This window comes from Pseudophryne corroboree, chromosome 3 (genome assembly GCF_028390025.1).
Source record: "Pseudophryne corroboree isolate aPseCor3 chromosome 3, aPseCor3.hap2, whole genome shotgun sequence".
In the NCBI taxonomy this organism is placed as follows: Eukaryota; Metazoa; Chordata; class Amphibia; order Anura; family Myobatrachidae; genus Pseudophryne; species Pseudophryne corroboree.
In genome coordinates, this window is record NC_086446.1 from 87720572 (window position 1) to 87732880 (window position 12309).

A 12309-nucleotide genomic window follows, 5' to 3' on the forward strand; every position below is an offset into this window, starting at 1 on the left:
ACTGCACTATTGTGCCTTATCTTAGCCCCCACTGGTGTTAGTGGGTCCCCTTCAAAATTCTGGAACATAATGTTGAAATGAGCTCCATAACCCAAAAAGCGGTTCTCCTCCTGACGTTTTTCTGTTCTCCTTACACTTTTCTCAAGGGAAAATTCTGAAACTCTAGGGCGCCGTGATTCAAAAAAGTTTGGGACCCACTAATCAAGCCCATAGCTGGGCCTTGGAGCTGTCTGCGGTCTCTGTGCTCTCACTTCATTGTGCCCAGTGGCGGGAGGGGAGAGGGGAACAGCTGGCACAGGGATGAAAGGGGAGAGTAGAGGGGGTGCAGAGTGAGAGTCCAACACATTTACAGCAGTTGCTATGAAAAAATAGGTACATACGATAGTGGGATCCCGGCAGCGGAATCACGGCTGGAAGGGGGGGGGTTGCAGGCTCGCTGCAGTCGCCACGGGTTCTGTTCCCACTCTATGGGACATCCACGAGTGGGAAAAGTCCCTGTTGGTCGGCAAGCCAACCGTCGAGAATGTGAGGGGGATGTAGGGGGAGGTTACTGTCGTCGGTCACATGACTACATTCTGAAAAAACATGATCTACCTGGGTTGGGATTGATATGCTGGCATTCAGGATGCCGGAGTGCAGAATTCCGCGGCTTACCTCTCAGTTGGTTCGGCACATGGTCGTTCGGGATCCCAGCAGTTGGGATTATGTTGCTGGGCTTGTGACACTATTTGGGATGCCGGTATCAGCATTCCGAGTGGTGTCAGGATTCCGGCGTCGCTTTTTCTACTGCCAGGATCCCGACCAGATCACAGCTACCTGTATAATAACATGAGTACACCAAGACCTACTATACACCAGAGCCTGCCCCACCTGTACTGTACTAACAAGACTGTACAGTCTGATCCACTTTTATTATAATATGACACAAATCAGTCTCCCCATATAATAACCACCTCTAATATAACAACAGGACACCAAATTCCAGACTTCTGTGTAGCAGGGCACCAAAGTCCGCTGCACATGTATAGTATACCATCAAAAGCGACATTGCCCGGTATAACAATAATAAATACCATTACTCGCTGCCAGACACAGAGATGTCGCCAATTCGGCAGCCACCCTGTCATCAGAGTATGAACTTCTCACTCTCAGAGGGCAGAAGTTAGAACTTGTCAGAACAGAAAGCACGAGCATTAGTCTACCACGAGCATTAACAATGAGAGCAGCCGGAAGTCAGGTGGAATTTGGAACGCACAGGCCAGAAGTCAGGTGGAACGCACAGGCCGGAAGCCGGTGTGTAACGTACTACAACAAGGCAGGCGGAAGTGAGCGGTAGCGACTGCGGGTAAGTCAACAGCAGCTGGAGATGTACAGAGACATAATGAGGCGCTTACAGCTCAGATAGGAGCAGGTACATGGGGGATGCGCTGCATTGTCACCATGCGGCAGTGCAGGAGGGATTACCGGGCTGTGGCATCATCGCCTAGGGCTTTACCGCTCCTGGCCTCATACCTCCCGCCTCATACAGTACCTCCCACCTCAGCTCCACCCCCATCCAAGCCACACAATTTATGTAGTTGTTATTCTTTATGGCCTCATTCATTGATACATTCATACAAATAAACCTCCCACTCCACCCCCCAAAAAAAACAAACCCCAAAACAAACACCCAGTTTATTTAGTCTACATCCATTAAAAACCCAGGCCCAGAAAAAAATGTAACAATCACTGGGCACCTTATCTGGCACTTCGGGATGGGTCACTGTATGAGTGACGTCACCTAGTGTTTCCCCCTCCCGGGGCGGTCGGCGGCCGGGCGTACACACTGAGCGATATGACGACCAAATCGCTCAGTGACGTCACTCTCAGTCCAAATTGAGCTGCATGCCCGGCCGACAGCGAGGGTCGTTAACAACTCCCAGGGCCGCTTGTCGCCGGCGGCATACACACTGGCCGAAAAAGTAAACAACGTCGCTCTGGAAGGGTGAAAATGAGCGGCGTTGTTCATTTTCTTGCCAAGTGTGTATGCACCTTTAGGCTGCTGATTAGTCTGGAACTATGGGGTCTAAGTACTAAGCCGTGAAGAGAGAGAGAGAGAAAGCACCAACGAACTGGCTCCTGTCATTTTTCGAGGACACCGTGTGGCATGGAAGTTAGGAGCTGATTGGCTGGTACTATATCTCCATCCAATTTATCTGTCTTCAAGGCTCAGTACATAGTCCCCTGTGTCTTATATTGTGTTACGTACGGCTATGCTCAAGTGCAATGCTTTGCTATTACCATCGGTTTTATACACCTGAAGTTATTAGCAATGTGACAATTAGCTGCCCGTAATTGTCTGATGGTGATATAGATATGGAACTATGCGAGAGTTACCCTGTCCTGCATATTGATGGAGAAACGCGTTAGAGATTCTGGATTTAATTACAGCACCATTATTTTGCCACCGGTATCCGAATTGTATACCTTCCGCATTTATCAGCGGAGGTCCCCAGAGTTCAGTATTGGGTCATTCCATGCCAAATCATCACAGCTTCCAACCCAACCGGATTTTATGTATACGGCCGTAGTCATCCAAAGTGGCCCCTACAACAGAATATGGGACCCATTTATCATTGATTGCATATTTAATGCAATCTTTACGTGATCGTAGCACCCAGGATCACATTGCAATATGCGATCATATCGAACGGAGTCTGTCCCTGCAATGTGCTGTAAGGGCTGCCAGGGCTACTGGACGTGCGTGGTCCCGACAGACTGCACAAGCACAGCGACCACTGCCGGCTAGTAATGCAAAGGATAGCCCACAGGCTACAATGGGCTACCGCCATTTTCAGATGGCATTAGCTGCAGAGGCCGAAATATCTGGAATGCTTCACATTCCTGATATTGATACATCTGGGGCAGCATCACTCCTCCGTATAAAAACCTATGGGGGATGCGGCTGCCGGCGGGAATGCAGGGATCGCAGCAGGTATGTGCGGCCCCTCCTGCATACATAATATTTGCGACTAACCGCGGAAAACGGTTAATAAATGGGCTTCTATATCTGGTTTCTGACTCAACAACTGCTAATAAATACCTACCAGAACACGGAGGCGCGCATTCGCATGAAAAAGAGGCGGGGGAGGGGGCGTAGCCCCTCCGACATCACAATTGGGGGTGGGCCTGCCCCCTCTACATCATGAATGGGGGCGCGCCGGAGCCGACGGCACCACTGGTGGGGACAACCCCCAATCGCTCCCTTTCATGTGAATAGATGCCATATACGCACAGCATCTATTCATGCGGCACGGCAGGCAGTTTTAGCGGAGCGCCACTAAAGGGGCAAGGTGCATTTTGCCCTTTAAAACTCGGGCAAAGCACTAAAACAGCCTAACGTGACCACTGTGCTTTGATCTGGGAGGCTACATCTATCTCCCTTAGAAGATCATAGTTTGATACTTTGAGTCAATTTGGATAAAAGATACTAGGGTAAATGTATTACCCTGGCACCGATCGTGCCTGTATTTCTCTTCCTGCTTGTCTCTTTACCAACGCCGAGAAGGAAGCACGAACGCCGAGATGTAAGAACAGCTCAGCTGCCGGAGTGTGGGAGTGAGAACTTTCCCCGTCTGGCAAACCCTGCCTGTGCTTGGTACTGATGCGCTGTGTCTCTCCCCAAACCCTCCCCCGCACCGGGCCATCATCCAAGAGTGTTACATTTATGTGACTTTATGTATTATTTTGGTGCTGTTATTTATGCATGATTGCAAAATGCGCCGTAAATGTGTGTTATTATATCACTGTTATTTTATGATTTTTGTATTTATTATTGATAATTTAGATGGTTTTATAATAGCACCTGACTGTGTTTGTGGTCCTGTTGGTGTCTGTCACCATCTTCTCTTTATCGTTTTGTTTATCGTAACATAAAATACAAGGTGCTTGATCAGGAGCTGTACATATATGACATAGTCCAATTTATATATATTGGTTTGTGCCTAGTTTTTTTGATATCTTTTTCCTATAAGGTGATCCGGACCAGCTGCTTAGCTATAAGACCCCTGCGTAGACGTCTAAGTGATCAGTTTTGAGGCACTATGAGTGTTTGGTGAATAGTGCTGAGAACTATGACAAAATAGTGTGTTGCATTTAGCTGCCTGTCACAAAATGTAAAAAGCCAGCAATTCTAAATAATTATGCTACGCTATGGGGGGTATCCATGTAAGTTACAGCTGTGACATGTTAACCTAACATACAGGGATACCCCCCATAGTGCGGCATGTCACAGTGTAAGATACAGGGATACCCCCCATAGTGCAGCGTGTCACAGTGTAACATAGAGATACCTTCCATAGTGCTACATGTCACAGCGTAACATACAGGGATACCCCCCATAGTGCACCGTGTCACAACGTAACATACAGGGATACCCCCCATAGTGCGGCATGTCACAGTGTAAGATACAGGGATACCCCCCATAGTGCGGCATGTCACAGTGTAACATACAGGGATACCCCCCATAGTGCGGCATGTCACAGTGTAAGATACAGGGATACCCTCCATAGTGCAGCATGTCACAGCGTAACATACAGGGATACCCCCCATAGTGCACCGTGTCACAGCGTAACATACAGGGATACCCTCCATAGTGCAGCATGTCACAGCGTAACATACAGGGATACCCTCCATAGTGCAGCATGTCACAGCGTAACATACAGGGATACCCCCCATAGTGCAAAGTGTCACAGTGTAACATACAGGGATACCCCCCATAGTGCAGCATGTCACAGTGTAACATATAGGGATACCCTCCATAGTGCAGCATGTCACAGTGTAACATACATGGATACCCCCATAGTGCAGCATGTCACAGTGTAACATACAGGGATACCCCCCATAGTGCGGCATGTCACAGTGTAAGATACAGGGATACCCCCCATAGTGCGGCATGTCACAGTGTAAAATACAGGGATACCCTCCATAGTGCAGCATGTCACAGCGTAACATACAGGGATACCCCCCATAGTGCACCGTGTCACAGTGTAACATACAGGGATACCCTCCATAGTGCAGCATGTCACAGCGTAACATACAGGGATACCCCCCATAGTGCAAAGTGTCACAGTGTAACATACAGGGATACCCCCCATAGTGCAGCATGTCACAGTGTAACATACAGGGATACCCTCCATAGTGCAGCATGTCACAGTGTAACATACATGGATACCCCCATAGTGCAGCATGTCACAGTGTAACATACAGGGATACCCCCCATAGTGCAGCGTGTCAAAGTGTAACATACAGGGATACCCCCATAGTGCGGCATGTCACAGTGTAACATACAGGGATACCCCCCATAGTGCAGCATGTCACAGTGTAACATACATGGATACCCCCATAGTGCAGCATGTCACAGTGTAACATACAGGGATACCCCCCATAGTGCGGCATGTCACAGTGTAAGATACAGGGATACCCTCCATAGTGCAGCCTGTCACAGTGTAACATACAGGGATACCCCCCATAGTGCGGCATGTCACAGTGTAACATACAGGGATACCCCCCATAGTGCGGCATGTCACAGTGTAACATACATGGATACCCCCATAGTGCGGCATGTCACAGCGTAACATACAGGGATACCCCCCATAGTGCAGCGTGTCACAGTGTAACATACAGGGATACCCACCATAGTGCAGCGTGTCACAGCGTAACATACAGGGATACCCCCATAGTGCAGCGTGTCACAGCGTAACATACAGGGATACCCCCCATAGTGCAGCGTGTCACAGTGTAACATACAGGGATACCCACCATAGTGCAGCGTGTCACAGCGTAACATACAGGGATACCCCCATAGTGCAGCGTGTCACAGCGTAACATACAGGGATACCCCCATAGTGCAAAGTGTCACAGTGTAACATACAGGGATACCCCCATAGTGCAAAGTGTCACAGTGTAACATACAGGGATACCCCCCATAGTGCGGCATGTCACAGTGTAAGATACAGGGATACCCTCCATAGTGCAGCGTGTCACAGCGTAACATACAGGGATACCCCCCATAGTGCAGCGTGTCACAGTGTAACATACAGGTATACCCCCCATAGTGCAGCATGTCACAGTGTAACATACATGGATACCCCCCATAGTGCAGCGTATCACAGCGTAACATACAGGGATACCCCCCATAGTGCAGCGTGTCACAGTGTAACATACAGGTATTACAGTGATCGCGCCGAGTGAAAAAAATTGTGGGTCCCAGGGACCCCTCACTTTAGAAAATTGGGGTCCTACTTCACCATTTCTGGGTCTCATCACATATTATTGGTGGGGAAGGGGGGAGCATGCCGTTGTTGGAACAGTGCTGGGGGGGGGGGGGGGCAAGGAGGAGGCTAGGGACAGGCAGTGCTGAAGGTAAGGTGTGGGTAAGGGTAGATAGCAGCAGGAGCAGTATTGAAGGGCAAGAAGGGGGTTGGAGGCAGGCAGCACTGGGGTTAGGGAGGTGGTAAGGGTGGATAGCAGTTATGCAGTACTGGGGCAGTACATGCAGACAGTGCTGTAGGGTAGGGAGGGGGTATGGGTAGATAGCAGTTTAAGCAGTACTGGAAGCAAGTTGAGGGTTAAGGGCAGGTAGCAAAGGGGTAAGGGTAGATAGCAGTTGGGGTTGTACTGGGGCAAGGAGAGGGTTAAGGAGAGCCAGTACTGTGGGCAGTGCTGGGGGTAGGGAGGGGTAAAATTTAGCAGCTCGCCTCCCTCTTCAGGATTCAGCTTACCTGAACGCTGCAGCCCTCCCTAGGACACCTCCACCGTGATCGCCTTGTCCAGCCTCCTGAACACTGTCCTGCAGGTGACTCTCATGATCTTGATTTCCTCCTTCGGCTGCCTGCAGGGTTGTGCATGGGGGGCTCCATGAGCTGCGAGGCTGGGGGTGCACATCTCGGGACTGTATGCCCGTATCTCTCGTGGGGCGTCAGCCCACAATAGTGCCACGGTCGGGTGCGGTTGAAGCAGGGGCAACCTTGTCCAAGGACCATCAGCGGAGGAGCTCCACAGTAAGGCAGGGTGACTGTGGAGCCGAGGATGGGAGCTCTATGAGAATGCGAGCATCCCCGGTTCCTTTTTGAAGCATGCCAAAGGAAATCCTCTGCACCTGGCTGGCTGGTGCAGCAGCCAATGCATGCAGAAGTGAAGGCACCAATGGCTGGCTCTTCCACAATTTCTTAAAGTCCCCAGGAGACCCCCCCGCCACCGCGGGAACACAGAGCACACCAGTGGCGGATCTTGAGTGGTGGGCCCAAGTGCAAAGATATGCATTGGGGCCACCCTCCTCCTCCCAACCCCAAGTTCATGATATCCTACACAGCAGTGTATATTAATACTTATTCAATGGTATATTGTGTGTTTTTTATGTGTCTAGTTTATATGGGTCTAGTTTTAACAATAAATATTTAGTTGGTACTGTATAGAAAGAAGCTTCCAGTTTTAATTATCATACAGCAGATACATTTACAGTAAATATGCACAAATGCCCGCATGTAGCCAATGCAATTACCTGGAACACGTTCCCTGCCTTTAAGCAGTACTTTGCATTTATGTTGCACATGCTATATCACTGCTTTAACCTCTTAATACATAATCTCCTCTATGTGTCACTGCTGGAAGTTATGAAAAAAGAAAATTAATAATATATATACATAAATGTATGTAGAGTGGAGAGTATGTATTAAGAGCTTACAGCAGTAAAATAATATTTGCAACATGAATGCACAGTACTGCTTAAAGGCAGGGAACATTTTCCAGGGAATTACATTGGCTACCTGCGGGCGTTTGTGCAGAGCGCCCACCTAGAAATGCCATTGCTACGTCCTAGGTCTCATGACGTCACTGCCGCCCTTACCACATTGTTTAGGTGCATCAGCAACTTCTGCGCTGGGGCCGGTCACTACATTGTGGCATCAGAACCCCTGCAACAACGTCAGGAGAAGGAGAGGAGATGGGGAGGAGAATGCTTCCCTCCTGTCCTCCGGCCGGACCGCTTCCTCCTTCTTTGCTGCAGCGTACTGTAATGAGTTTGTCTGACTCATTATTAGTACTGCTGCCGTCAATACCGCTGTGGTCCCTTTCAGTGCTGCGGGCCCCGGTTGCATCGCTAACAGCCCCCGCTCATCCCCTTGTCTGGACACAGAGCACACCGCGGGGACACTAACACATCTGCCACTCACGCCTGCAGCCTGCCACTGCCAGAGCCCTGAGCATACGGACCCCCCGGCCGCAGTAACACGAAGCTGCCACTCACCGTCACGCCCGCCGGAGCGCCGCTGATCATCAGGACCCGCCCCCGCCAGCTAATGGATAAGTTAGAATTCCTCCCTCACCACTGCAGAAACACTTTAGCCGCGGGCCCTCCGTGCTGAGCTGCCACTCCAAGTCCAGCCAAGCTGCAGCAGAGCGCGTCCCAGGGACCCGGCCACTTTTTAAATGCGAGTCCCCAGTCCTCAAATCAGGGTAAAATACGCGCTATAGCGCGTTTTTGCGAACACTGAGTATACCCCCCATAGTGCGGCATGTCACAGTGTAAGATACAGGGATACCCTCCATAGTGCAGCGTGTCACAGTGTAACATACAGGGATACCCTCCATAGTGCAGCATGTCACAGTGTAACATACAGGGATACCCCCATAGTGCAGTGTGTCACAGCGTAACATACAGGGATACCCCCATAGTGCAGCGTGTCACAGTGTAACATACAGGGATACCCCCCCATAGTGCAAAGTGTCACAGTGTAACATACAGGGATACCCCCCATAGTGCAGCGTGTCACAGTGTAACATACAGGGATACCCCCCATAGTGCAGCGTGTCACAGTGTAACATACAGGGATACCCCCCATAGTGCAGCATGTCACAGTGTAAGATACAGGGATACCCCCCATAGTGCAGCGTATCACAGCGTAACATACAGGGATACCCCCATAGTGCGGCATGTCACAGTGTAACATACATGGATACCCCCCATAGTGCAGCGTGTCACAGTGTAACATACAGGGATACCCCCATAGTGCGGCATGTCACAGTGTAAGATACAGGGATACCCCCCATAGTGCAGCATGTCACAGTGTAACATACATGGATACCCCCCATAGTGCAGCGTGTCACAGCGTAACATACAGGGATACCCCCCATAGTGCAGCGTGTCACAGTGTAACATACAGGGATACCCCCATAGTGCAGTGTGTCACAGTGTAACATACAGGGATACCCCCATAGTGCGGCATGTCACAGTGTAAGATACAGGGATACCCCCCATAGTGCAGCATGTCACAGTGTAACATACATGGATACCCCCCATAGTGCAGCGTGTCACAGCGTAACATACAGGGATACCCCCCATAGTGCAGCGTGTCACAGTGTAACATACAGGGATACCCCCCATAGTGCAGCGTGTCACAGTGTAACATACAGGGATACCCCCCATAGTGCAGCATGTCACAGTGTAACATACATGGATACCTCCATAGTGCAGCATGTCACAGCGTAACATACAGGGATACCCTCCATAGTGCAGCGTGTCGCAGTGTAACATACAGGGATACCCCCCATAGTGCAGCGTGTCACAGTGTAACATACAGGGACACCCCCCATAGTGCAGCATGTCACAGTGTAACATACATGGATACCCCCATAGTGCAGCGTGTCACAGTGTAACATACAGGGATACGCTCCATAGTGCAGCATGTCACAGTGTAACATACAGGGATACCCCCCATAGTGCGGCATGTCACAGTGTAAGATACAGGGATACCCTCCATAGTGCAGTGTGTCACAGTGTAACATACAGGGATACCCCCATAGTGCGGCATGTCACAGTGTAACATACAGGGATACCCCCCATAGTGCAGCGTGTCACAGTGTAACATACAGGGATACCCCCCATAGTGCAGCATGTCACAGTGTAAGATACAGGGATACCCCCCATAGTGCAGCATGTCACAGTGTAACATACAGGGATACCCCCCATAGTGCAGCGTGTCACAGCGTTACATACAGGGATACCCCCCATAGTGCAGCGTGTCACAGTGTAACATACAGGGATACCCCCCATAGTGCAGCATGTCACAATGTAACATACATGGATACCCCCATAGTGCGGCATGTCACAGTGTAACATACAGGGATACCCCCATAGTGCGGCATGTCACAGTGTAAGATACAGGGATACCCTCCATAGTGCGGCATGTCACAGTGTAAGATACAGGGATACCCTCCATAGTGCAGTGTGTCACAGCGTAACATACAGGGATACCCCCCATAGTGCAGCGTGTCACAGTGTAACATACAGGGATACCCCCATAGTGCAAAGTGTCACAGTGTAACATACAGGGATACCCCCCATAGTACAGCGTGTCACAGCGTAACATACAGGGATACCCCCCATAGTGCAGCGTGTCACAGCGTAACATACAGGGATACCCCCCATAGTGCAGCATGTCACACCCCCATAGTGCAGCATGTCACAGCGTAACATACAGGGATACCCCCCATAGTGCAGCGTGTCACAGTGTAAGATACAGGGATACCCCCCATAGTGCGGCATGTCACAGTGTAAGATACAGGGATACCCACCATAGTGCAACATGTCACAGTGTAAGATACAGGGATACCCCCCATAGTGCAACATGTCACAGCGTAACATACAGGGATACCCTCCATAGTGCAACATGTCACAGCGTAACATACAGGGATACCCTCCATAGTGCTACATGTCACAGTGTAACATACAGGGATACCCCCCATAGTGCAGCATGTCACAGTGTAACATACATGGATACCCCCATAGTGCAGCATGTCACAGCGTAACATACAGGGATACCCCCCATAGTGCGGCATGTCACAGTGTAAGATACAGGGATACCCCCCATAGTGCGGCATGTCACAGTGTAACATACAGGGATACCCCCCATAGTGCGGCATGTCACAGTGTAAGATACAGGGATACCCTCCATAGTGCAGCATGTCACAGCGTAACATACAGGGATACCCCCATAGTGCGGCATGTCACAGTGTAACATACAGGGATACCCACCATAGTGCAGCGTGTCACAGTGTAACATACATGGATACCCCCATAGTGCGGCATGTCACAGCGTAACATACAGGGATACCCCCATAGTGCAGCGTGTCACAGTGTAACATACAGGGATACCCCCCATAGTGCAGCATGTCACAGTGTAACATACAGGGATACCCTCCATAGTGCAACATGTCACAGCGTAGCATACAGGGATACCCCCCATAGTGCAACATGTCACAGTGTAACATACAGGGATACCCTCCATAGTGCAGCGTGTCACAGCGTAACATACAGGGATACCCCCCATAGTGCAACATGTCACAGTGTAACATACAGGGATACCCCCATAGTGCAACATGTCACAGTGTAACATACAGGGATACCCCCCATAGTGCAACATGTCACAGCGTAACATACAGAGATACCCTCCATAGTGCAACATGTCACAGCGTAACATACAGGGATACCCCCCATAGTGCACCGTGTCACAGCGTAACATACAGGGATACCCCCCATAGTGCAGCGTGTCACAGCGTAACATACAGAGATACCCTCCATAGTGCAACATGTCACAGCGTAACATACAGGGATACCCCCCATAGTGCACCGTGTCACAGCGTAACATACAGGGATACCCCCCATGGTGCAACGTGTCACAGCGTAATAGTGTTCCACACTAAGAGTGAAAAGGGGCATGGCGCCGGACTCCGGGGGCATATGTGAGCGCGCGCGGCCGAAACGGGGGCGCGGCCACGCAAATTAGGGGGCGTGGCCACTCCTACATCATTTAGGGGGCGGTGCGGCCCACAGACGCTACTATAGAGAGCGTCTGTGGCTGGCGACGTCACTGTTGCGGGCGTGCCCAGCACCTCCGTCGGTGCTGGGCTTCCCCCAGCTCTCTCCCAATGCGTGAATGGATGCCGCGCGCATGGCATCTATACACGCCGGGAGGGCAGGAAGCGAGCGGCTGTTTTAGCAGGGCGCCGCAAAAGGGGCAGGGCGGATTTTGCTTGCTAAAAAACGGCTGCTAAAACAGCCTAGAGTGAACACTAGCGTAATATAAAGGGATACTCATCATAGTGCAGTGTGTCACAGTGTAACATACAGAGATACCCTCCATAGTGCAAAGTGTCACAGTGTAATAATATACAGGGATACCCCCCATAGTACAGCGTAACATACAGGGATACCTCCCATAGAGCAACGAGTCACTGCGTAACATACAGGGATAGCCCCATAGTGCATAGTGA

The 12309-nt window shown here is 50.4% G+C and overlaps 1 protein-coding gene across 1 annotated transcript in view; it reads left to right on the top strand.

Moving 5' to 3' along the window:
- Positions 1 to 1264: 1264 nt before the first annotated feature.
- The window catches only part of LOC135057197 (oocyte zinc finger protein XlCOF7.1-like), a 214561-nt gene continuing 203516 nt past the window's right edge, over positions 1265 to 12309 (top strand). The window contains exon 1 of the mRNA XM_063963093.1: positions 1265 to 1345. The gene's annotated coding sequence lies outside the window, so the exon portion shown is untranslated. The remainder of the gene's footprint in view (positions 1346 to 12309) is intronic.